Genomic DNA, 23,340 nt, shown 5'->3' on the forward strand with positions numbered 1-23,340 from the left:
TTTTTTCTATTTCTATTATCAAAGATGATTTACTAAATTAAGAATTCCTGACTTATTTATAATAATTTTGACAAATAATTTGAAGCTGGTTCCTGCACTTATTTTCTTCGTCCATGCTGGCCTCTTTCATAATCCTCAAGATGTCAGGCATGGTCCTGTCTCAAGGCCGTTGCACTTGCTGTTTGCTCTGCCTGAAATGACCGTATGACTTAGCAGCAACCTCAGTATAAACACCCCTCCAGGAAGATTATGTTGTCCTTCAAAAACCAAGTCCTTGCTGTATGTGTTAGAATACTGCCAAAATTAGAGATCCTTCTTAGGTCAGGCTTGTTTAGCTTCTTTTCATTATGAAAAAGTGATTGCAGAATCCCAAGAGGCAATCACAGGCTGATGTGAAGTATTGTCTGTCTGGGAGTCCAGGAGCCCTAGGAGGCATGGCCTACTTGGTCTCAGGGTGGCAAAAGGGATTGTCCCTCCCCTAGAGCCAAAGGTCCTAGGCATGATCAGCAAACCCTCCAAGGGGAGAAGTATACTCCACTCCTGGGTGACATCCAGGCACAGCTCTCCTCCCTCAGACCTGTGAGATAGGTTTACTGGCACCCTCCAATCCCATACTTTACCTCATCTGCGACAGGTATAATGGACATATCCAATCCCAATTTTCTTTCCTCATTTGAGAAATTAAATGGTGAATATCTTTCAAATGTCTAGTAGAAACAGCAAGAGCATGTTATCTGGACAAAAAGAAACTTGTCACAAGAATTTTGTACATTTTGATGACTTTGCTTTTGCGTAAGATATGTAACATATCTTTTGCGAGGAGACACCGATCTCAGTGTGACTTCCTTAAGAGTAACAGACACTGTCACAGTTTGTTAATCCTATTTGTCTCCCAGGAGGAGAAGATTATTAATTACCCAGCGAAGGTCAGGGGATCATCAGGCCTATAACGGGCGTTTAGCTCAGAAAACTAACCAGTGGGAGGTAAGCGGAGCTACAAGCCATGCACATGAAGGCACTCCTTCCCGAGCACAGCCTCCAGCTCCTGATATGCCTGCAGAGCGTCTGCAGAGAACACAGTCCAATTCCTAGACTTGCTTATGAATTTTGAAAACTTTGTATATACATAGATATCAAGGTTTACAGGCAAACTGATTGAAAGGGTGTGATTTCTGGTGTCCTGCCTAACCACGCAAATGCGGAGCTGGGTCAGTTTGCATCTGCAACTCGGCAGTCCCTTCTTAATACACAACACTCCAAAGGAGATGGGAGACCTTCTACTTCCCCCTGCCCTGACTGACGGCATTTCTCATTTTCTTTGCCTTACTGCTTTCTGGTCCACAAAATAGAAGTGAGAAAAAAAACTTCACAAATTAATGTACTATTGGGTTCTGCTGCCACATAAATGGCTAATTGTAATACAGTGTGAGATAGGCTAAATTAGGAATACGAAGTGCCACTGGAAAACAAATGAAGCAACCTGTCAGCCTGCCCAGGAAGAGGACAAGTCATGGAAGCCTTCCAGGGTTAGGCTTGGACCCTGAAGGAGGAATCAGGGTTGGCCATGCAAATATTTAAGAAGAAAGGCCATCTCCATGGAAAGGACTGACAAGGCCAATGTCGTTGCCTTTGCCTGCAAAGCTGCAACACTGCCTCTCTTCTTGGGCTAGGAAACACCCAGCTTCTCCTTCACTGGTTTTGGAAAGCAGACAAAAAGCAAAACAATAACAAGAAAGAACCCCCAGAGCCCACACCTTTCTAGGTCAAATCTCATTTCCCAGTGCCAACAACAAGGTTGATACCTTTTCATTACCAGCCTTGGACTTAAACTCCACCGTCTCTCCAGAGTGGGACTGAACTCAGACAAGCAACCCAGTTGCTTATTCTAGAGCCTGGGCAGTATCCCCCACTCATTTCCATGCTTGATTTAGTTACATGGGGATCCTCATTGAGCCAGTAGCATCAGGACCTCTGTTCCACAGCTGCTGTTTCAGCAAGAGTCTACATACCACACACTCCTCCCCTAGAAGGGCTCCATTTGCGAGCAGGAGGAAACCTCTTTTCCTGCCACCATCTGCCCTGGTCCTCCTTCCCTGTCTCTGAGGCATCTGTGATCTTTCATGCCTGGCTCTCTAGCCTAGATAGTTCTAGAACACTGGAATATATTAAAACATTCATACACAGACACAACTTCTTTCAGCAGCCTAACAACCTAATATTGAATTTCCCTGAGATTTTTTTTTTTTTAGTTCTCCTGATAATTTCTCCTGTGTAGACACATTAAGATCATCATTCTGCACTAGTGATCACTATCAGAAAGTCAGGGGAAAAAATCAGACTCTCAAAATCAAAACAATTTCAAGTAATGAAGGTTTTGAGTATAAAATATGTGTTTAAGGGATTCTGTTTAAAAATACACTTTGGCTGTCACTTTAAAAAGATTCGATCAGGGAAGAAAAACTACTATGCATAATATGGAAGTAGAAATTTATTATAGGAATTGGAACTTGCACAATTGTGGGAAGAGCAGGGAAGGTAAAGATCTGAAAAGCGGAATTAAAACGATAGAGAAAAGCCACGGACAACTCAGAACTTGCAGTGATTCCTGGAAGCCAGCATGTCCTGATCCTGGAGTGGGACCTCAAAGCCTACGGAAAGTTGTTGGTTCTTCAGGTCTTTGGCCTCTGTGAGTTCTCGGCAAAGCATCTGGTAGAAAGCCTGGGGCAAGGTCAACAACAAGAAGGAGAGAGGAGCGAGGACAAACAGGAACCTGCCACACCTCTGTGTCCGTCTCTACCACCAACAGGTGCTGGTAACCTTCAGAACATGGCAGCTGCTTCCCTTCTGCCTCCCAACACTCACAGCTTGCCTTTGGACCAACTCCAATCTGAAATTATGTAGCAAGGAAGAGTTCTGAAAAACATAGTCCCAAACATAACCAAGTAGACAATAGAAAAGTCTGGCACATTGGTATTTTGACATAACCACCAGATCTCCAACAGCTCGGGTATAAGTAAACAGCTCACCTCAAACACAACAAGTCCAAAAGCAATGCATCATTGTGTCCCAGGCTTCCATTAAACAAAAACAAAGAAATAAAACAAACAAAAAGTAACCTCTTATCCCTCAGCTTTATTAATGCATCATTAACAAATAAAAATGGCATGTATTTATGGTGTACATCGTGATGTTTCTATCCATGTGTACAAAAAGCAACCTTCTGAGTACTGCTCGGTTGCCACCACCTCTAAGTGATCCTGTGTATTCCACACCTTAAGTGTCCATCTAATCTTCCTCACTGCCCTGTGTCCCAGCAGTCCCTGCCTTCTATTAAGCTTTCCTCCTTGCTCTCCTGCATTAATGAAGTGCTCATCTCTCTTGCTACCCTGCCTCCAATCTCACCCTGCTCCAAACCTTCCATTAAACCACAGAAATCTTTCTAAAATATAAAATTCTTCTTATTTTACTTAAATTATTTTAGTGACTCCTATCACCTCCCATGTACGTCTTTCTTGGTGTGATATGCAAGACCCCTCATATATATATTCTGACCCCCACCTACTTTTTTAGCCCTCTCTCCTGTCCTAAACCCAAACACATTGTGCCCCAACTATTTTAAATGACTTGTAAAACCCTGAATATAGGATTATGTCAACACAGGAGTCTTTGTACCTCCATCCCCTTGCAAATACAGTTGCCTGACAAACTCCTTCTCATCCCATAGGGTGTGACTCAAACATGACTTCCTTTGCGGTGTCTTCCTTATCTCCTCTCCTTCTCCCAATCCGCAAAGTCAGCCCATAACATTCTCCTAGCAGTGGCTAGCACGTGCCATGCTGTGCCAGGTCTGCTGATTTACATGTCTGTCGTCTGTGCTAGCTGTGAGCGCCTACATGTTAAGGACCACATCTCATTCATCTTTATAGTAGCAGACACTAACACTTCCCTGGCACATGGTAAGGGCTCAGTAAACATTTGGTTAAGAAATTAATTGATAAATTACAAGATCCGACATGTTTAAATATTTTATTCCATATTTATAGCTGCTTCCATACAAATTACAATTCCCATAAAGCATAAGTTTACAGTTACCAAAAAAAAAAAAGAAATTAATTTGGGGGTAATCCAATAAATGTACATGGTCAAATATTGAAATTCAGTTTAAATCTTGAAATGGCCCTAAATCATATGACCTCATTGATCAGATTAACAAGATTATTTCTAAATATCAATTTCACCGGGGATGTTTAAACCTATTTTTGACCAGCCATTGGAATACAGAACAACAAAGGAAACATCTGGTTGTTCTTAAGTTTGGGGTGACAAATCCATTTGTTAACAGTAGCAATGGGAGAGCTGACAGAACCTGATAACAGCTCCAACACGGGAGCTCAGCCCACAACAGATGGACCAGACACTTCAGGGAAAGCTTTAAAAAGATGTCTTTTCTAATTCAGGTTATACACTCCTTGAAAGTTCCTTCAACATAAGCATGAAAGTTTGCAGATGATTTTATCAGATCAGACAGCTTTTTTTCTAGAGGTTAGTTTGCCATTGTCTCTCGGGGTTAGTTTGGTTGAATTTCACTGGATTTTGTTAGTAAAGGCAGGAATGTTTCTAACAGGCCAACAAACTGAAAGTCCTAAGCAGTTTGCACCACTGCCAACTTTCTGAGCGCAACCCTTGACTGGTTACAGTTTGTCTGTATTCTTTTTTTTTTTTTTTTTTTTAAATAATTCTTTGTCAGCTAACCAAGGTTAACCCAGAGTTACTGCCATTTCTTCTATGTGTTTGGACATAGATTAATGGCAATTATGTTTAGGCTCTAAGGTTGTTAAAAAAAAAAACCTCAAACCCTGGCCAGTGCAAAATTGTTGGAAGGCATTTTAATACAACCATCTTAATCATATTTCAAAATATATTAGTCATGTGTAATAGTTATAGTGATTCTAATCAAACTCTAAACATTCTATCCCTTTTTAATGCCACTAAGGCCTATATATTCCTTCTTAAACTGTTAAATTTTGTAGCCATTTTTAATTGTCTAATTTACTTTTGGACTCACCAAATAAAAGATCCCTAAATTGATGATTAAATCATTCCTACTTGAATAGAATAAAGAACTTAATCATATTTGGACAAGGTAGTAGTTAATAAGAACCACACACTGAAGTACTTTCTAATATAATGTCCCCTTACCTATACTACAATAAGTAAATTGTTTGGTATATTGGCTTTAAAGAGACTGGCTTCAGTAAAATTTGGTTGATACTTAATACTTTTAATTTTCATCAGACTTTGGAACTGTTTTCATAGCTGAAGAAACTGATCCACAGGGGTTAAATACCAAAGTACTCATCAAGTTAGCTGTAAAACCTAGAATTGCAGTAATCACACAAACTCACACACTCACTGACATACTTTTTTAAAGTCCATCAATAATGAAATGCTGATCGATGAAAAAAAAAATGCATTTTATTTTCCTTGCACATTATTTTCCAAGATAGGTTGCTTTAGTGCCAGAGTTTAAATTAACGGATGGACTGGATAAAGTAATTTGGAAATGATGCTATACTATGCTGTATAAAAATGAAAATTTTCTTTCCCAAAATTTACCACAAGGTAAAAGACAGAGAAAGAAAAGAAAAATAAATAAACCTGACTTTGGAGATAGAGGCACTGAGAGGTCAAAGAGTTACGGAGGCTGCCTTCCAGGGCTTTTTAGAAGTCTTGGCCTTAATTTCTCATCTTCTAAGAGGACAGAGACTCTCCAAAATACCCTCTCTTAGGACTTCTCACTCCCTGTCATCTGTTGCTTTCTTTCTTTCTCACATTCCCTAAGTTCCCAAAGGAGAACTCAGAAATCGTGAAAACAGAGGCACTAGAGAAAGAACATCCAGTTCCTCCTTGCATCTCACAGGTCTTGGTCCTAGGCACCTACAGTCCACCACTTAGGCCACCCTGATTTCCCAGAACCCTGGTTCCAAGCTGTACAGTGTTCTACAGATGGACAGCATGGCACCTTTGGTCTACACTGTCACATCAGTCCCCAAGGATCAAGCCAGCAGAGAAGTGGCCATTCCTTAAGTTATGGCTGACTTTGTAGACGGAGAAAGAAAATGAAAGGATGCCTTAAATTCTACTTCCCAAAAAATAACTATTGGGTATTAGGCTTAATACCTGGAGGATGAAATAATCTGTACAACAAACCCCTGTGACACCAGTTTACCTATATCACAAACCTGCACATGTACCCCTGAACCTAAAATAAAAGTCTAAAAAAAAAGGTCTCCAACTCCCAGTTAAGTGACTGCACCATTCGTCACAGAACCAGAGACAAGTTTAAAATAATTATAATGGAGGCCAGGCACTGTGGTTCATGCCTATAATCCCAGCATTTTGAAAGGTCAAGACAGGTGGATCACTTCAGGTCAGGAGTTCAAGACCACCCTGGCCAACATGGCGAACCCCCATCTCTACTGAAAACACAAACATTAGCATGGTGGCAGTTGCCTGCTACTCAGGAGGCTGACACAGGAGAATCAATTGAACCTGGGAGGGAGAGGTTGCAGTGAGCGGAGATAGCACCATTGCACTCCAGCCTGGGCCACACAGCAAGACTCTATCTCAATTTAAATAAATAAACAAACTAACAAACAAACAAATAAAATAGGAGTGCAGTCATTCGGGAAAGACACAGACTTAAGCCAGCTGTGTGACTTTGGATAGGTTACATGATCTCTCTGAGCTTCATTTCCCTCAATGTAAACCGAGAAGGAGGATACCTATTCTGGAGCTTTTCTATGAGGATGTAAGCAGAGCTCCAAAATCATGACAAATGCATGGTACACATTTAATACATAAGAGCTAAATACATTATACCTTAGCCTGATTTTAGAAGAGAGGTCACAAGCTGGATGTGAAAATGAACCAAATCGCTAACAAAATTGCAGCACCCTGTTGGAGATGGTAATTTATTTTTAATTTTTCTGCCCACAATATGCTAGGTCTTCTAATTAACATTTTGATACTTTAGCTTATAGCCTAGCAGTCTTGTTCTTGTCCTCCATATTAAGTACACTCGGTCATATTTTTAGATAACTTAACATTGCATATTTATTTTTAGAGAGCCCAGCCACACATAAATGACCAATACAAATCAACATAAAAGCAGTTCATATCCAAAGTGCCCAGTGTTAGCCCTCTGTAGCTGGCAGTTCCATTCTTTAACATGAAGGTTCCTAAACTGTATAATCTATAAAACTAATTTTACAGGAATTTGACACTGAAGATATATTAAGAAAAATAAAAGTATTCCGTGATCCATTTTCTGGTTTGGGGTTCGGTTTTGCTGTTTTGTTCTAACCACATGAATTTTCAAAACCTTCGACAGTTGAATGTACACATCTCTAAAGAGGTAATAAGAATCCTACATTTCCAAATTTTATTTGCCCTCAGAAATGATATGAGGCGCCATCACCTGAGTTATCCTCTTGTCTTTTTGTAGAAACATCTGCCATAGGCACAATAATAGGGGTTATGGGGCAGGGGGAAGGGAAAAGCAGAGTGAGAGAAGGAGTTCCAGAGTAAGTGCTCTTTAAGGCAGGGATCATAGATCCTAATGCTTCCAGGACAGAGTGACGTCAAAATCAGAAGTGGGCTGGATGCAACCCAAGAGAAGGTGGTAGGTCAATGACAAACAGCAGGACATATGGTCTTTCACCAGAACTCACACTTTTAAAAACATTCTGTGCACCCGTATATGTCTGTGGACCCTATTCACCACACATTGCAAGCATGAAGCCCCTATTCTAAGAAGACTGCTTCCATTTTAATTTCAAATACAGCACCAACTTAGAGAGTGCCTTCAAAGATCAAAATTTTAATGTGTTAAAGGGAGAGCAAAAAGATGGGTCACATTAGAGCAGAAGGTAGCTCTTCCTCTGTCTCTTGGTCACAGCTACTACTAGGCCCATTTCAAAGTTAAGAGATGGGATCCTGTTTACAGCTCAACATTATGTTACCCACAAGTGAGTGAACAAATAGTACTCATGCCTTTCGATCATTTGTATTTTAGCAGACACTGTTCCATGTACTCTACTTATAGCTCCTCATCTTATCCTCACAATAACCCTACCATGATCCCATTTCACAGATGAGACACAGAGAGTTTAATCCACCTGCCTGTAGCTACACAGCTGCAAGAGACAGAGCTTGGATTGAAATCCAGATTGTCTGGTTCTAAAACTCTTTAACTATTATGCTCAACATAGTCTTGAAGATATCACTGCCCATTTGAGGGGGTCTATCAGTTTTAATTGCTTTCGACTGCAGGTGACAGAAGTCCCAGCTACCAGTGTCTGGAACAAGTTTTGTTTTTGTTGTTTTTCCGCAAAACAAGAAATCCAGAAGCAGGTATCTAATGGCAGCAGTGCTGTAGCTCAGCTATGTTACCAGCAGCTTCTGCATGCTGGTCATAAGATGTTTAGCTCTCCACTGGACATCATATATGAAATCAGGAAGCAAGAAAAGATAAAGGGTGGCACCAGCTTTAAATCCTTTCCCACAAGCCCTCATCAGACTTCAGCTTATACCTCCTTACCAGAATGATATCACATGGCCATGTCTAGCTGCAAAGGAGTCTGGGAAAGCAAGTATTTCTCTTTTCTAGCCCCAAGAGTGGAAGCAGGAACCAGAAAATTTGGTTGGGAACAGGTGCTGGCCTACCCAGCCAACAGTGTGGGCCACGAGATATTTGGTGTGGTTAAGAAAATACCAACCGAACTTCATCATACAGTGTGTCACCCATCCCATGAACCCAGGGAAAGTTAAACAGCAACAATAAAAAGTTTGGTGCAAAACCAAAATTGAATTTTAGAACTCTTTTAAAATGTTTCCATTGATTTCCAAAAATCTGAAATTATCTGTAAGGCTTTTCCCAATCAAACCTGTCTAGGAGTGTGTAAAAATTACTTGACTTTCACAACCCAGATACTTTTAGTTATGCTATTGTTCGTTATGTAGTTTCATAAAATGTTATCTCCTTATATACAGTTAATAAGTCAAAATAACAATTTTTAATACAGTTTCAAAACTGGATTGGAATCTGTCAGTTATTAGAAACTAGGTAGTGTCAGTGCTAAAAATACATAATAGATTGTTTGTATTTATCATCTATTTTATTTTCCAGTTGGGATTGGCTTTTCTGGGCCTTTCTACAACTTTAATTGTAAATTTTTTCTTTTATATTTTTATCATGGCACTCAAACTCAGAAAACCTGTTAAGGCAACTACATAATGTGATCTAAAAATCCAGTTAACATATTGCTATGGAAACCAGGAAATAGAAACAGCACTCTAATCATTCCTTTAGACAACCATGGCTAAGTGTGTGTGTGTGTGTGTGTGTGTGTGTGTGTGTGTGTGTGTAAATTTTTAAATGCTTTAATTTATCCAACTTTTATTGAAAGCTGTTACTGAACCCAAAATCTGTAACTGATCTGTCCATAAATAGTCCCAGTGTCTCGTAATCAGTAAATTAGTGTTTTTTAATGAGCTATAGTCATTGATAAATTATGCCATGCAGTATCGGGAAATCTCCAGTAGGGCTGCCTTGCTTATGTAGCCTGCCCGGCCCTCTTGATATGGTGTGAAGGACACTGGACTGAGCTGAGAGCTAAGTTCTAGCCTTGCCCCTCTTACTAACCAGCCATGTGACTCTCTCTTAGAAACTCAGTTTCTTCATCTGCAAAATGGTTCAATGCAAGACTTTAGTAATGTAATGGGAAATTTCCTTTTCCATAAAATTGGGGAATCACAAGGTTAATCACTTTTGAGAATTGAAATCACTCGTGGTTTTTTGTTGTTGTTGTTGTTGTTGTTTGCTTGTTTGTTTTTGAGACAGAGTCTCGCTTTGTCGCCCAGGCTGGAGTGCAGTGGCGTGATCTCGGCTCACTGCAACCTCCACCTCCCTGGTTCAAGCAATTCTCCTACCTCAGCCTCCCAAATAGCTGGGATTACAGGCACACACCACCACGCCCGGCTAATTTTTTTGTATTTTTAGTAAAGACGGGATTACACCAAGTTAGCCAGACTGGTCTGGAACTCCTGACCTCAGGCAATCCGCCCGCCTCAGCCTCCCAAATTGCTGGTATTACCAGCGTGAAGCCTGGGATCACTCTTATATAACCTCTGATAATGTCTGGCACATAGTAAGCTCTTGAGAAATGGTATTTACTCTTACTATATTTTTCTATCTTTAATTCTGTAGTGAATAAGACCTGAACCTGCATAGTAACTGTTATTTTCACCCATTACTTTCAATAACGAAGAGATAGATCCACGTCTCATTAACTATTGCCATGATTGAACAAGCCTGCATGAGAGCCAGAACGAACTCAAGTTCTAACTGGCAATGCTCATTCCTTAGATCCTATTACCTTCGAGTGTTCATTTACTCTTGTAGGTCAGTGTCAACTTTTATAACGAAATATAAAATTATCCCAACACAATCCTAATAGAGTTCACCAAGGCCCCAAAAGCTCTTTTTTAAATATCATCATAAGATTTCAACATTCAAGAATTAAACTTTTGTTCTGTTTTGCTTGCTCATCGCTATTTGCTCAGTTATTTAATCAGCCTGCTTCCGGCTAAGAAAAAAAAAGTTGAAGAAATGGAAGTCTCCTCGGGGTGAAACTCCTGTGTTGTTCTTCCTTGCAGAAATCTGAGTTATTATAGTAGAGGATAATCGGTGCATAATGAAATTATTGGGACAATTCGTCCATCCACTCCTACCTCCGCCTCTAACAATGAACTCCTTGTTTCTGCCGTGCCCAAATCTCTCTATACCCGGTGGATGCCGGGCGGTTAGCGGAGACGTGGGAGAGGCCGAGAGCAGAGTTCGCGCCCTTCCCGGGGCCAGCGCGCGGGGTGCCAGGAGGGTGCGCACCCTGCCTCTGCGCGCCGGGTGACACTCGCCGCCCAAGCGCCAGGAGGGGGAGACTCGGTCCCGCTTATCTCTTGCTGAGCTAACTTCAGACCGCCTGAGCTGGGGGAGGAGAGCGCGCAGCCAGGGCGAGAAAAGTTCTCCACCTAGAAAGTTTCACCTTGTCGTGGGCGGGGCAGGGGCGGGGAGGAAACGCGACCCCCGCGGGGCCAGGCGCGGCGCGGACGGCAGGAAGGGCGGGGGCCGATTTCCCTCTGGGTGGTGCCAGTCCGCATCTCAGCGGTCCTTGGAACCCGCGGACTAGGCTGACCGACAGCGCGCGAGGCAGACAGACACGTGCTGGGGCGGGGGGGCGAGCGCCCTGGTCTGGTCGCCTGGAGGTGCCTCCCGCCCCGACGCGCCCGGGCCGCCGCGGGCCGCGCGCGCCGATGCCCGGCTGAGTCACTGGCCGGGCAGCGCGCGTGTGGGAAGGGGCGGAGGGAGAGCGGCCGGCGGGCGGGGCGCTGGGCTCCGCCGGGCCGCAGGTGACCCGAAGGCCCTCGCCTCCCGCGGCGCCCCGAGCGCTTTGTGAGCAAATGCGGAGCCGAGTGAAGGGCGCGAGCCAGATGCGGGGCGACAGCTGACTTGCTGCGAGGAGGCGGGGAGGCGCGGAGCGCGCGGGTGGTCCCTGCGCCGCTGACTTCTCCACGGGTTCCTGGGCACCGCAAGGTAAAACTACAGCCCCTCTTCAGATCCCGCACCCGACTCCTGGTCCCGGCGGTTCTGCTTTCTTTGTTCCCCTAAGAGACCTGACTGCTGTTCCAGGGGGCAAAACCACGGAGGTAGGAGAGAGTTTAGGAGCTTCGGAAACTGAAGAGACATGGCCAGGAGGAGGGCGAAACGAGAATGGGGCTTGTCGTTTTAGAGGGTTGCTTCTGATGGCCACCTGTGTGACTTAGGAGGGAGAGGGGCGCTGGGACAGCGGGTGATGTGTGACTGTTACGGCCCAGCAAGTTTTAAAGCTAGGATCTGACTCAGCCCTTACAAAAGGGATCCGGTCATCCTCGTCCCACCGTGATGCAGTCGGCAAGGTTTGAGCCGAGCTGTTTCCTTGTTCCCAGCCTTGCTTTATCTGTATTATGTTGGGGTCCTTCCAAGGGGCAGGTGTTTCTGTGAAAGTCTGAATTTTTCATTTCTGGCAATCACGCGGGGCTTGTGATCCATCCATTTTCCATGGTACCTTATCTCTTTATGGGGCTTGTGGAGGCCATCTATCTCATTAGGTGAAATAGATTATAACCAGAGGCTGGGCAATGTTGTCAGTCATAGTGCTAACCCGATAATTAAAGCACCAGTGAAGTACTTTCCCTGACTATTGTCAATGCAAAATTTACTCCGAGGTACTGTTTCCCATTCATTTCTTTTATGTTTTAAAAGAACCATTTGCTAATTTGGCAGTTGGAGAGGGCTCCAGTGGCTCATGCGTGAATAGTTGCCCAGTGTATTTTACCTTATCACGGTTTTATGTTCAAAGGAGCCCTCAGGCAGAATGAAATATTGTCAGCTCTCTTAGGCAAAATAATCAAGATACTTTAATTGCTATGTTAAGATGGTCCATGAATGTGAGAGGATTGTAAAAACTGACATTGGAGACAATATAGACTATCTGTACCCTCTCTTGAATTTTAAGAAGACTGTTCACATTCTGTAGCTTTGGGTGGAGGTTTATTCTGTCGCCAGACACATGCACATTGCCATGCAAATGAATTCAGAAAAACATTATATTCCCTTACAGCTAAACTATTATAGCTGACTAATGAATATTTTCTGCATGAAGATGATCTGAAAATGATGTACATCGTGTTCCTCTGTGCTATGGGGGCATAAATTGCATTTTTATGTACACAGTGTAAGTGGTGCTTGGATTATTTACAGGTACATAGCTTTTCTTCCTTGTTCTAAGCTAATTGAGCTTTGTTTTTAACATGTAAACTTCCATAATGGAACAGAAGTGAGGTACTTTGGTTCCTATCATTTGCAAGTCTGTGGTGTAGTCAATGCTGAATAACACAGGGAAAATTTACATCATTCATAAGAAAATTTTGTAGTACCAAAAATGTGTCTGATAGCCTAGAAAATGTACCGGTGTTTTAAAAATTCTATTCAGTTTTCAAACTTAATGGTGCATAAGTTATTAACGTAAAAATATTTTGCTTTTAACGTGATGGAATTTGTGGCATATAGAGGATGGTCTGCCGACTACTGCTTTTTCAAAATTGCTTTGTTCTTGATACATGGCAATAGAGGTTTACATTAGATGTATACTACATGCTTTCAAAATTAGTGGATGGAGTTTATCTTCATGATAAAAATGTACCAGATTAATCATAGCCAGTCAACATGAAAGCTCATAACTAATATTTTCAGTACTTTTAAACCTATAATAGAGAAAAATGACCCTTTTCTAAGAAGAAGAAATATCCATATTTTATAAATTCCTTTTAAGACTATGTAAGTATATGCGTTGCATTAATCTTGAAATCTTAAAAAAAAATTGTCTTAATGAGGGGTAGACTGAGAAATACATTTCAAAAATCAATTTCCTTAGCTGTTGTTAAAATATTGTTCAAAATAGCATTAGTCTAATAATTATCCTTCTGCAAATCTACATAATAGTCTCAAATAAACTTTTTCTCAAATCTGGTCATCCCAAAACAATGCGAATAACTCAGAGGGGTTAACATCCTCTAACTGGCTCATTTTCTCCAAGTGGCTGCACCAAAGACATGATGACACTCCCATGGGGAGCACAGTTCCTCACACATTCAGATTACCTCCCATTTCTCTGTCCTCTTCCTCCTCAACACTTTCCATTGGCTTGATCAGAGCTGTTTCCAAGGTCTTCTGTGCCCCCATTTCTCCAGCCCAGTTTGCTGGTTTCTTCTTTAGGCATTAGGCTTAGTGATCTTCACCAGAGTCATCTATGCTTTCTTTTTCATGGTCTAAATCCCTAAGATTTCCTTGGTCTGCTGTGTTTATTCATGGGATACTCAATTTCCTCTTTGTGCCCTCTTATGGGGAGAAAATGTATGTAGAAACTCAAGTGTCAGGAAGTGAGCCTTCTTTTCTTGGCTGGTGTATGCTGAAACTAGTGTTTTTGACACCAAGCCCTCAGGGCAAGAGTTTCTTCATGGGTTTTCCTCAGTGCAAAATAAATAGTTACATCTCAGGAATAAATGATAGGTACACTGACTAATGTTCGTTCAGGATCATTTTGATGATGTGTTCTCAACTGATGCTGGGTTGCTGCCAGACCCACATTTCCCTGACCAAAAATAACCAGGACCTATATATTGAGTATCATATGTGCCAGGTACTAGAACATTTTGTTTAAAAGAAAGAAATGGAATATGCCCTTGAAGAGTTTACAATCTAGATATACAGACAAATATCACATATAAAATGAACCCAAATCCATAATTTTTAAGGGGACATCACACAAGAAACACTTTCAAAATCATCCTATTTGCTATTAAATAATAGAATTTTTTTTAAATCAAAGATTGGAACTTAAAAACCGTAAAATTTTCAAGCTGCTTCTGCATATATCATCTTTCTGATACCAAAGCGATCTTACAAGATAGGCAAGTCTGATAACATCTTAACATTCTCATGTTATAGACAAGGAAACTGAGTTTGAGACTAGCTCTATGTTATTTCAATAGCACCATACCACCTCTCCCCAGACATCAGCTATTGGAAACGTTTTCCACGGAGGCATAATTAGGGATGCCTGAGATAGTGATAAATGATGAATATAACATATCTGTTCCCTGTAGTTTTTCTCACCTCTCTTTCTCCAGTTCTCGCTCTTTTTTTTTTTTTAATTTATTGTTTTTTCTTTGTAGTAAGACACACCAAGAAAAGGTTTCATTCGTATGTATGGGGTATTCTGCTCCCATTATCAGGATTAAGAGCCATGGATAATTTTGTAATCTAGCCTTCTATCAGAAAGGCCATTCTCAGATATCTTTTCAGCTGTGTTAAACAGTTCCCCTTGGGATTTGTTTCAATAAAAACAGCCAGTAAAATCTGACTACTTTGCTTTTCATGGGACAAAGTGAAGAAAGTGTTTTTATAAGCTGTAAAACTTAATTGAGAGAAAAATCACCTGTGTCATTTGTAGCAGAAGGTGTGAGCCCCGTGAAATAAAAAACAGTTAACTTTGTAATCACATACCCAGGTACACATATTTCTCTCTGTGATTGCATAAATGTGTGCAAGTATGTTTATGCAGGTTACTCACATTGATTTTAATTTCTATAATAAATTATGTAGCTATAGGGCCCATAGGCAATTATATAATGGGCAACTGAATTTGAAAATGTATTTCTCCTAATATAATAAAGGAAAGCAATGATGAAATGTGCTTAGAGAATCACAGGTTATAGTGAAAGCCAGGTTCCTGTACTCCAAGAATGTGAATGAGGATTTAATCATTCATTCAGGATAATTTTTTGACAACTTACCAGGTGTAGCTCTCAAATCTGGTGTTTCCAAAGAGAATAAAACAGACAAAAATCTCTAACCTCATGACTCTCTGTTCAATTGAGTTGGGAAACAATAATGAAATACATAACTAAATGTGTTGTATGTCAGGTGATAACAGCTTCAAGGTAGAATAAAATGGAAAAGAGAATAGGAACTGTCAAGGATAAGAGGAAGTGGGATGGTGACTGAAACACTCAATAGTGAGATCAGAGAAGGCTTGTTTTCAAAGGTGAGCTTGGGGATAGAGCCTGAAGGAGATGAGGTGAGCCAGGTGAATATCAGAGCACTTTTCAGGAGTGCCATTCGCATCTTGTTTTTCCTGAAATTGTGCAGTTCACAGCTTACAAAACTGTCCTTAGAGTCCCTGGTTTTATAGGGCGATACCTTAACAGTGCCCCTGGTTTTGTAGGGAGATACCTGGACAGTGCCTGCCATCTTTAGCTACAGTCTTAAAGATGAAGATACAGGAGTGGCCCACATCTTTTAGTTTATAAGATATGGAAGATGAAGACCCAGAGTGTTTTTTGCACTCACCTGGTCCCATCCCATACCCCATCCTCTTTCAGAGATATTGCTCCATTCGAACAACTTTCCTTCTTATTTTCCACACTGTGAGCCTGGCACAGTGGAATTTGTTGAGAATAATACCCATGGCCTTTTTTGCTGATCCCTTCTGTGGTGTAAATCTAAAGACAGCAAGAGGCAGTTGCTGATGACTTGCAGCCTCTGTCTGCTATGCACTTCTTTCTCTGTCCCTCACGCTCCTTCCTTTTCCCTGTCCAGTAGGAAGTAACTGCATTAGATTTTCTTCCTCTTTTCTTCCTGTTCCCTTATTCCCCTATTTATATCCTGTATCAAGATTTGCAGATACCCATAGCCTTTTTCGCTGATTCCTTCCGTGGTGTAAATCTAAAGACAACAAGAGGCAGTTGCTGATGGTGTGCAGCCTCTGTCTGCTCTGCACTTCTTTCTCTCCCCCTCACGCTCCTTCCTTTTCCCTGTCCAGTAGGAAGTAACTGCAGTGGATTTTCTTCCTCTTTTCTTCCTGTTCCCTTATTTGCCTATTTCTATTCTGTATCAAGATTTTCAAACAGGTAACTTAAATCAGGAAAACTAACCTTTTCATTAGGGATTGACAAACTGCTTAGGAAAAGCCCTAGGTAAGAGGGACAGTCACCACTTGGCATGATTAGAGCTGCCACAAAGCTCTGTGTTATGGCATGGGCCCATGTGGTAGTATCTTTCAGATTTTCAAGAGAAGCTAGAAATCTCCCAATTTTAAAATGTTGACTCAGTACCTTTAAAACACTGTACAGCTTACAGTGGCACAAAGTCTGCAGGCCAGATCGGGCTCCTGATGATCCCAGTTGCAGCAGGATCACGGCCAAGAGCACCAGGACTGCTTCTACCAAGTATTTTATTCTCTGAAGTTCTCAGAAAATTAATTGGAATTCTCTGGAAAATGAACTAAGCAAATTTTTAAAAACCAATATTTTATGTCAGTTTCTATTGGCATGTACTTATTTTTCTATCAGTATCAGCCCATATACTTTACATCAAACTATGTACATTTCTAAACTAAAGGGTAATCTAGTTGTTTCATTCTTAAACTGAAGTAGTCATTTTTTGAAACCTGAATCCATCATGCCTTAATGCATCAATTTCATTTCCAAGTTCTCTGATTCAGGATAAACTCCCCCTTTGGAATCTTCTCTTCCTCTCTCCCTCTCTCTCTCTCTCTCCCCCTCTCTGGAAATGCCTGAACTTCACCCATTGTTATTACCCTGCCATTGAAATTCAAAACATGCACTGCCCTGCTGATTTCCAGTGCCCTTTAAAAGCAATCAGATCAGTGTTAAAATCTATTTTTCCAAAGGAATAAAAGCTCACAGGTTGTGCGCTAACTTGTTTCCTTTAATCCTAAAATCTCAGTGAAATGCCCAAGCTAGCAGCCCTCCGTTAGACCATTGTGTTACAAAGGAAGATTATGTACTATATTTCTTCTCACTATTTTAAATACAAATGTAATAATATACCATGAAACAGTGCACATACAGTGAACATATTAAGATCAGTGGCCTATTCCTACTCCTTGGTAGTTGGAATTCTAAGGCAGCACCCAGACTCTCAGGTCCCATTTGAAATTGTATGTTTTTTAAAAAAAGAATGACTTGGGGAACAACTGTTCAAAAGACCATGGAAATTTTCTAATTTTTAATATTTTATTAAAAATGTAAAGAAAAGCATTGAAAGCTGAGACTTTTGAAATAATGTAGTCTTTGCAAGTCAGAGAAAGAGAGAAGTGGTAAATTTGTTATTAGAGATAGGTTGTCTCCTTTGAGGCCTAATCATGTGGGAAAGGAAAACACAGCCGAGTTTGGGTCCATAAGACAACTCCACCTAGCTTTAAAAGTAAGTCTTGGCTTTCCTTGGGACCAGAGTGTGTTTAGACCAGCATTTTAGCTCTTAAATTTTAAACCTGGGGGCCTTTTAAAGGAAATTTAATCTGTGTGTTTTTGATTCACTAAATCTTAAATCATTACCCACAAACTGTATGTCCCTCTAAGCTCTTTGATGTCCTTTAAAATCATGTCAGGCATTTTTGTTCCAGAAAAATAGGAAGTTGGTTTTTGCTAAGCATCAGAAAGCAGCATCCTCAAAAATCTGATTAGGTCTAAAATCCTGCAACCATGACTGTATGGATGTCTGAATCATGCAATACGAACCTTTTAAGTACTTTTGAAAGTCCTTCTTTACCCGTAATATTCAGTTGTAATCCTTACTAACCTCAAGGAAAATATTTTGACACATTTCCTCTTTGGTTTGAAATATAAATATAAAGCCCAAATATTTATCATTTTATTCTGGCACATAGTAGGTACTCAGCAAATATTTTATGGAGTGTTAAATGAATGACTTTTTCTTTTCCCCAGAAACTTCTAGCTAATATCAGTTCTTCTATTCAATATTGATATCCATCTGTCATACCTTGGAATGAGATCTATTCTGAGTCAGTGACCCCGTTCAACAAATTTTTAAAAGAAGCCGTCTAACTAAATATATGACATTTATTGAAATTCATTTTGCACCATGAAGCCACTGCCTTGCAAAGAGTGCTGAAAATAGGAAGGAATTTCTAGACTAATTTGATTAAATATTCAGTTGTTGCCATATGCTTTCTGAAAATTGATTTCCCCCCCTTTTACTATTCCTGTCATCCTTCCTCCCACCTTGACACTCTTACTGATTGAAAGCTATGCACAGAAAAAGGGCAGGTTGCTTGTATGTATAAGCAAGAGCAGCAAGTCCAAACAGGCTTAGAAAACGTAATGCTATAATCACAAGTTGTCATAATATAGGAGAGGGGAGAGAGGAATACTCAACAATAAGCGTGGTGCTGGGTATTGCTCCAAATTACTTGGATGACACAGCTTCGAAGTCTATTGTGTGGGGGAAAAGCACCTTCTTGCTGTAGTTAGATTTCCTGTTTGTGAATGTGTATTTTCTGGTAACTAGACTTCCTATATGAACTCAGCATAGCTTTAAGTGCAGTTCCAATGACATGATTAGAGAATGGCTGCTTTGGAGACAGCAGCTCCTTCTCTCTTAAAGAAACAAAATCATCATGCTGAAACATAGACATTGAGATCTTTCTTGATAGCATATTGTGAATTTCTAATGGCTCATCACATTTTATCCTCAGAAAACCCTTTCTGATGAAAAGTGTCGTGTTCTAGTATCACATTAGGGGTGATGGAATTGGCACTTTCTCATATGTTAGGGGGCGGGGGAGTAAAAGGAAATGATGTTCATATGGTCTTAAAATAGAGATTCTCTTAGGTTAACCTGAAGATTTACTAAATATATCATCGTTATAACTTGTTTTGACATTTAATTGCAGATAGTATTGTATCAGCGGTGACTTATGTATAGTTTTGTTTAGACTTGCCTAATTTTTATTTCATTGGTAGAACCAAACCATCAGTAATAAATCACATATCAATATTTTTGTACACATTCATATTTGTATGACTTAAAATTTCAATGTAAAGGTCTCACAACTTGAAAAATGAATAAATGTCTGAGTATTTGAACAGTTGGGAAAATGCAGTTCAATTTAAGAAAGTTTTTTTGTGATAATTCTTATGCATATATAGAAAACAGATAATAAAGGAGAAGGCCTGGAGGTTTGGATGGGATATTGGATCAATGAGGCAAAGGAAGGGGAAAGGTGGGCAGGATATGCTGAAGGGTTATGGGCTAGAGTATGCCCTAAGTCATAAAGAGAGTGTTAGAGTGTACCTTTAAGAATCAGGCTTCCTGAATTCTAAGTAGCAAAGAGGCAGGTCAAAATGGGGAACAGGCCAGGTGCAGTGGCTCACTTGTAATCCCAGAACTTCAGGAGGCCAAGGTGGGTGAATTGCTTGAGCTTAGGGATTTGAGATCAGCCTGGGCAACATAGCAAAACTTCCCTCTTAAAAACATACAAAAACTAGCTGGACATGATGGTGCACCCCTGTAGCTCCAGCTACTCAGGAGGCTGAGGTAGGAGGACCACCTGAGCCCGGGAGGCTGATGCTGCAGTGAGCCAAGATCGCACCACTGCACTCCAGCTTGGGTGACAAAGACAGAACCTTTCTCAGAAAAAAAAAAAAAAGGCAGGGGCAGGGGAGGGTGTGGAATAAAGCAAAGCTCACGGGAACATGGTAGGGCTCAGGGTGAGCAAAGTCTAAATTTCTGTCAACTTGTATTACATGTGGTTTGATTCTGGGAAAAAATAGACCATCATCTATCCAGTCCTAAATTGAGCCTTTTAGTCGGTCCTCCCTTCAGCTACCAGAAAGAATAGCAGGAATATGTCATGGAAGCAGCAAAAGCTTTTATTCTCAGTGTCAGAGTCATGTTTTAAGTACTCTATTATCTACTCCCAGACACTCTAAATGAAACATCATTTTCTCTGAGAAAATCAAAATATAAAAAGAAAACTCAGGCAAATTTATAAAGGTTTTACACCATTTTCATGACTGAAATGTTCTAGCATATTAGCTCATTGTAATCTATAAATTCCTGTTGGAACCGAAAGTTATGTTCCTAAAACCTTTATTTGTAATCCTTTTCCACTAGAATGTCGTCTGCTGGGGCTAGAGATTAGATTTCCTTAAGGATATTATCTTAAGACCGTTTTCCTTGGGTCTTGACTATACAAAGCTCATAATAGTGTAAATATAGGAATTATATTTTTCTATTCTAAACACAAATTCAGATGGTGATATAAAGATTTTAGGAAAGCTGCTGTCAAGGCCTGCCTTCACTGCCTGTCGTTTTGCTCCTCTGAGGGTCTTAGATGAGCCTGTCATCTAACTCTGCCCTTACTTCAAGAAGAATCCATTTGGCCCCAGTCAGTGGCTACACTGTCCAAAGTGAGCCTGTGGTCTCACAGCTATCTGGTTAATACAAGGACAGCAAACCAATAGAATCGCTTAGGACCTAGGCAAAACTTTGGGCTTAAAATATTACCTTAGCTATTGTTGTTTTCAAAGAGCATCAAACAGTATGAAATTTTAAATTCTATTGAATTACGTAAAGAAGTAACCAAAGCAGAGATTGTTGACAAAAAAAAAAGCTTCCTCCTAAGAGAAATGAATATGCATTTTGGATTTTTCAAAAACTCCCTTTCTGTCTTGTCAAAATTAAGATATTTCTAAATTTTATTTCAGTATCACTAACACATACTTGGATTATTGTTCATGGAAATCTGTACATCAAAGCCCAGCGATTTTATACATTCTTCTGGTCTTCAAAGAGCTTACCAAAAAAAAAAAAAATTGTTCTTTAAATCACCAGAAAAGTACAGATAAAATCCCAGACAGTTTCATTAATGACAATGAAAGGTGACAGCCGTAGAATCTATGTTGTAAGTTGATTAATTATTTTCCAAATGTTATTAAAGATATTAGACTAATTACTTAGACTGGTATCCAGGATCAAGGTTCCTTCATAATCCCTAAATGGGTTTTAATTTTCAGAGTTAGATGATCATTATATGTGATTCATTTCTTTAACATTATTAGACTGTTGGCTTTATTGAAAAGAGAGCGGGGTATCTGTTTCAATGTGTTTTCTTTTCCCTGAAGTTATTCCTTGCAGAACTCAATAAAACTGGTTTGAAATAAAAATAATCACATGCTGGCATTTTCTCTTAATAAAGACCCATAGACTTGATGAATTATATAAACATTACAAGGAATTTACTACAGAGTTCATAATTATGTAACCATTTCATTCCCAAATCTTCCTATGGACAGTATAGGCATTCAATGAGAATGGGCATTGTGCATTAGCGTAAGGATGACCCAGAGTGAATTTTCATTCTTGTTTTGATTCTTTCCCATTTTGCCCAATTCATAGCACCTGCTTCTCTTAACCAGCAAATCGATTTGCATGTCTCCAGTCCCATTTTTCACCATGCCCATTAAAGTGATTTCAAACTCTCACTACTTGTTAAGCTCTTGCATCTTTTTGGCTCCCTTTATTCTCAGTATAAGATCTTCCCTTATATTTTAGAGAGTAAACACGAAACCAGGTGGTTTCCATGTCCCTCATTATTACCTCTTTCTGTCTCAAAGGATGAAGAGTCTTTTCTGTCTCGAAGGATGAAACAGTCTTTTCTACCTAAGTCTTGACCCCGTTCTTCCCCACACTTTCGAGCACCTTCTCCATGTATCCTACCCACCGTACAACCCTTGCCATCTTACTTTTTTAAAAAATATATATTTTAGGCTCAGTGGTACATGCAAAGATTTGTTACATAGGTAAACGTGTGTCACAGGGTTTATTTCATTACCAGGTATTAAGCCTAGTACCCAATAGTAATCTTTCCTGTTCCTCTCCCTTCTCCCACCCTACCCCCTCAAGTAACCTCCAGTGTCTGTTGTTTCCTTCTTTGTGTTCATAGGTTGTCATCATTTAGCTCCCACTTATAAGTGAGAATGTGCAGTATTTGTTTTTCTGTTCCTGTGTTAGTTTGCTAAGGATAACAGCCTCCAGCTCCATCCATGTTCCTGCAAAAGACAGGATCTCATTTTTATGGCTGCATAGTATTCCATGGCTTCACTATTTTTCATTCAGTTCCTACTCAACTTACTGACTCTTCTAGAAAGAAATAAAATACACATGTCGGACATTTAATAGGATCTTGAATACACAATTTCCTTAAGTATTCAATCCTGTTTTCATCTTATCCTTTAAATAAAGAATTCTTGAAAATAAATGTCTAACTTAGTTTCTCTACTTTCTTCATTCCCAGTAATTCTTAAGTCATTCAACTCAAGCAGTCTGTTCCACATTCCCAAGAAAGTGTCCCCATTCTAATCACCAGTACCCTCCTTATAGCCAGCTCTTATGGGCACTGGTTTTTATCCCTTTTGACCACTCTGTAGAATTTGACACTATACATTTTATTTCTCCCTTCTTGAAAGTTCTCCCTTAACTTACCTCTCCACATTTTCTTTGGTTACGATTTTTCTTTTTACCCTTCAGAACATAAAGGTTAGATTCTAGTCTTCTTTAAGGCTCCATCTGAATTCCTCCTTTCTACTTACAAAACACGTTCACAGGTGATCTCACCTCAGTGACTTCCAGTACACCGATGGACGAGTGGTTCACAAACCGCTCTCTCACTTCCTCTTTTCTCCAGACCGCCGCTTTTACGTTGCTGGCTACCTTATAGACTCCTCCACTTAAATAACCAGCAGCCACCTCAAGAGTTATTAACTCAACTACTTACTTTTGCCCTCAAAGTCTCCTCTGCCTATTTTCCTTACCTTGGCTTATGATACCCAGAGAGACATTTTTTTAGCCGCTCT

General features: G+C 40.3%; 1 protein-coding gene and 1 long non-coding RNA gene across 4 annotated transcripts in view; one reads left to right on the forward strand and one right to left on the reverse strand.

Annotated features, from left to right (window-relative positions):
• The window catches only part of LOC128928430 (uncharacterized), a 126,299-nt gene that overhangs the window by 99,158 nt on the left and 3,801 nt on the right, over nt 1-23,340 (reverse strand). Inside the window, exon 2 of the long non-coding RNA XR_013524090.1 lies at nt 2,598-2,887. This is a non-coding gene — a long non-coding RNA (uncharacterized LOC128928430). The remainder of the gene's footprint in view (nt 1-2,597; nt 2,888-23,340) is intronic.
• MET (MET proto-oncogene, receptor tyrosine kinase) overlaps nt 11,248-23,340 on the forward strand; it is a 121,948-nt gene continuing 109,855 nt past the window's right edge. The window contains exon 1 of one of the 3 annotated variants that reach the window (XM_078343250.1): nt 11,248-11,653. The gene's annotated coding sequence lies outside the window, so the exon portion shown is untranslated. Of the gene's footprint in view, nt 11,767-23,340 lie in introns of all 3 variants that reach the window. The other 2 variants (XM_002751769.7, XM_078343251.1) reach the window with 2 other exon arrangements.

This window comes from Callithrix jacchus, chromosome 11, assembly GCF_049354715.1.
Source record: "Callithrix jacchus isolate 240 chromosome 11, calJac240_pri, whole genome shotgun sequence".
In the NCBI taxonomy this organism is placed as follows: Eukaryota; Metazoa; Chordata; class Mammalia; order Primates; family Cebidae; genus Callithrix; species Callithrix jacchus.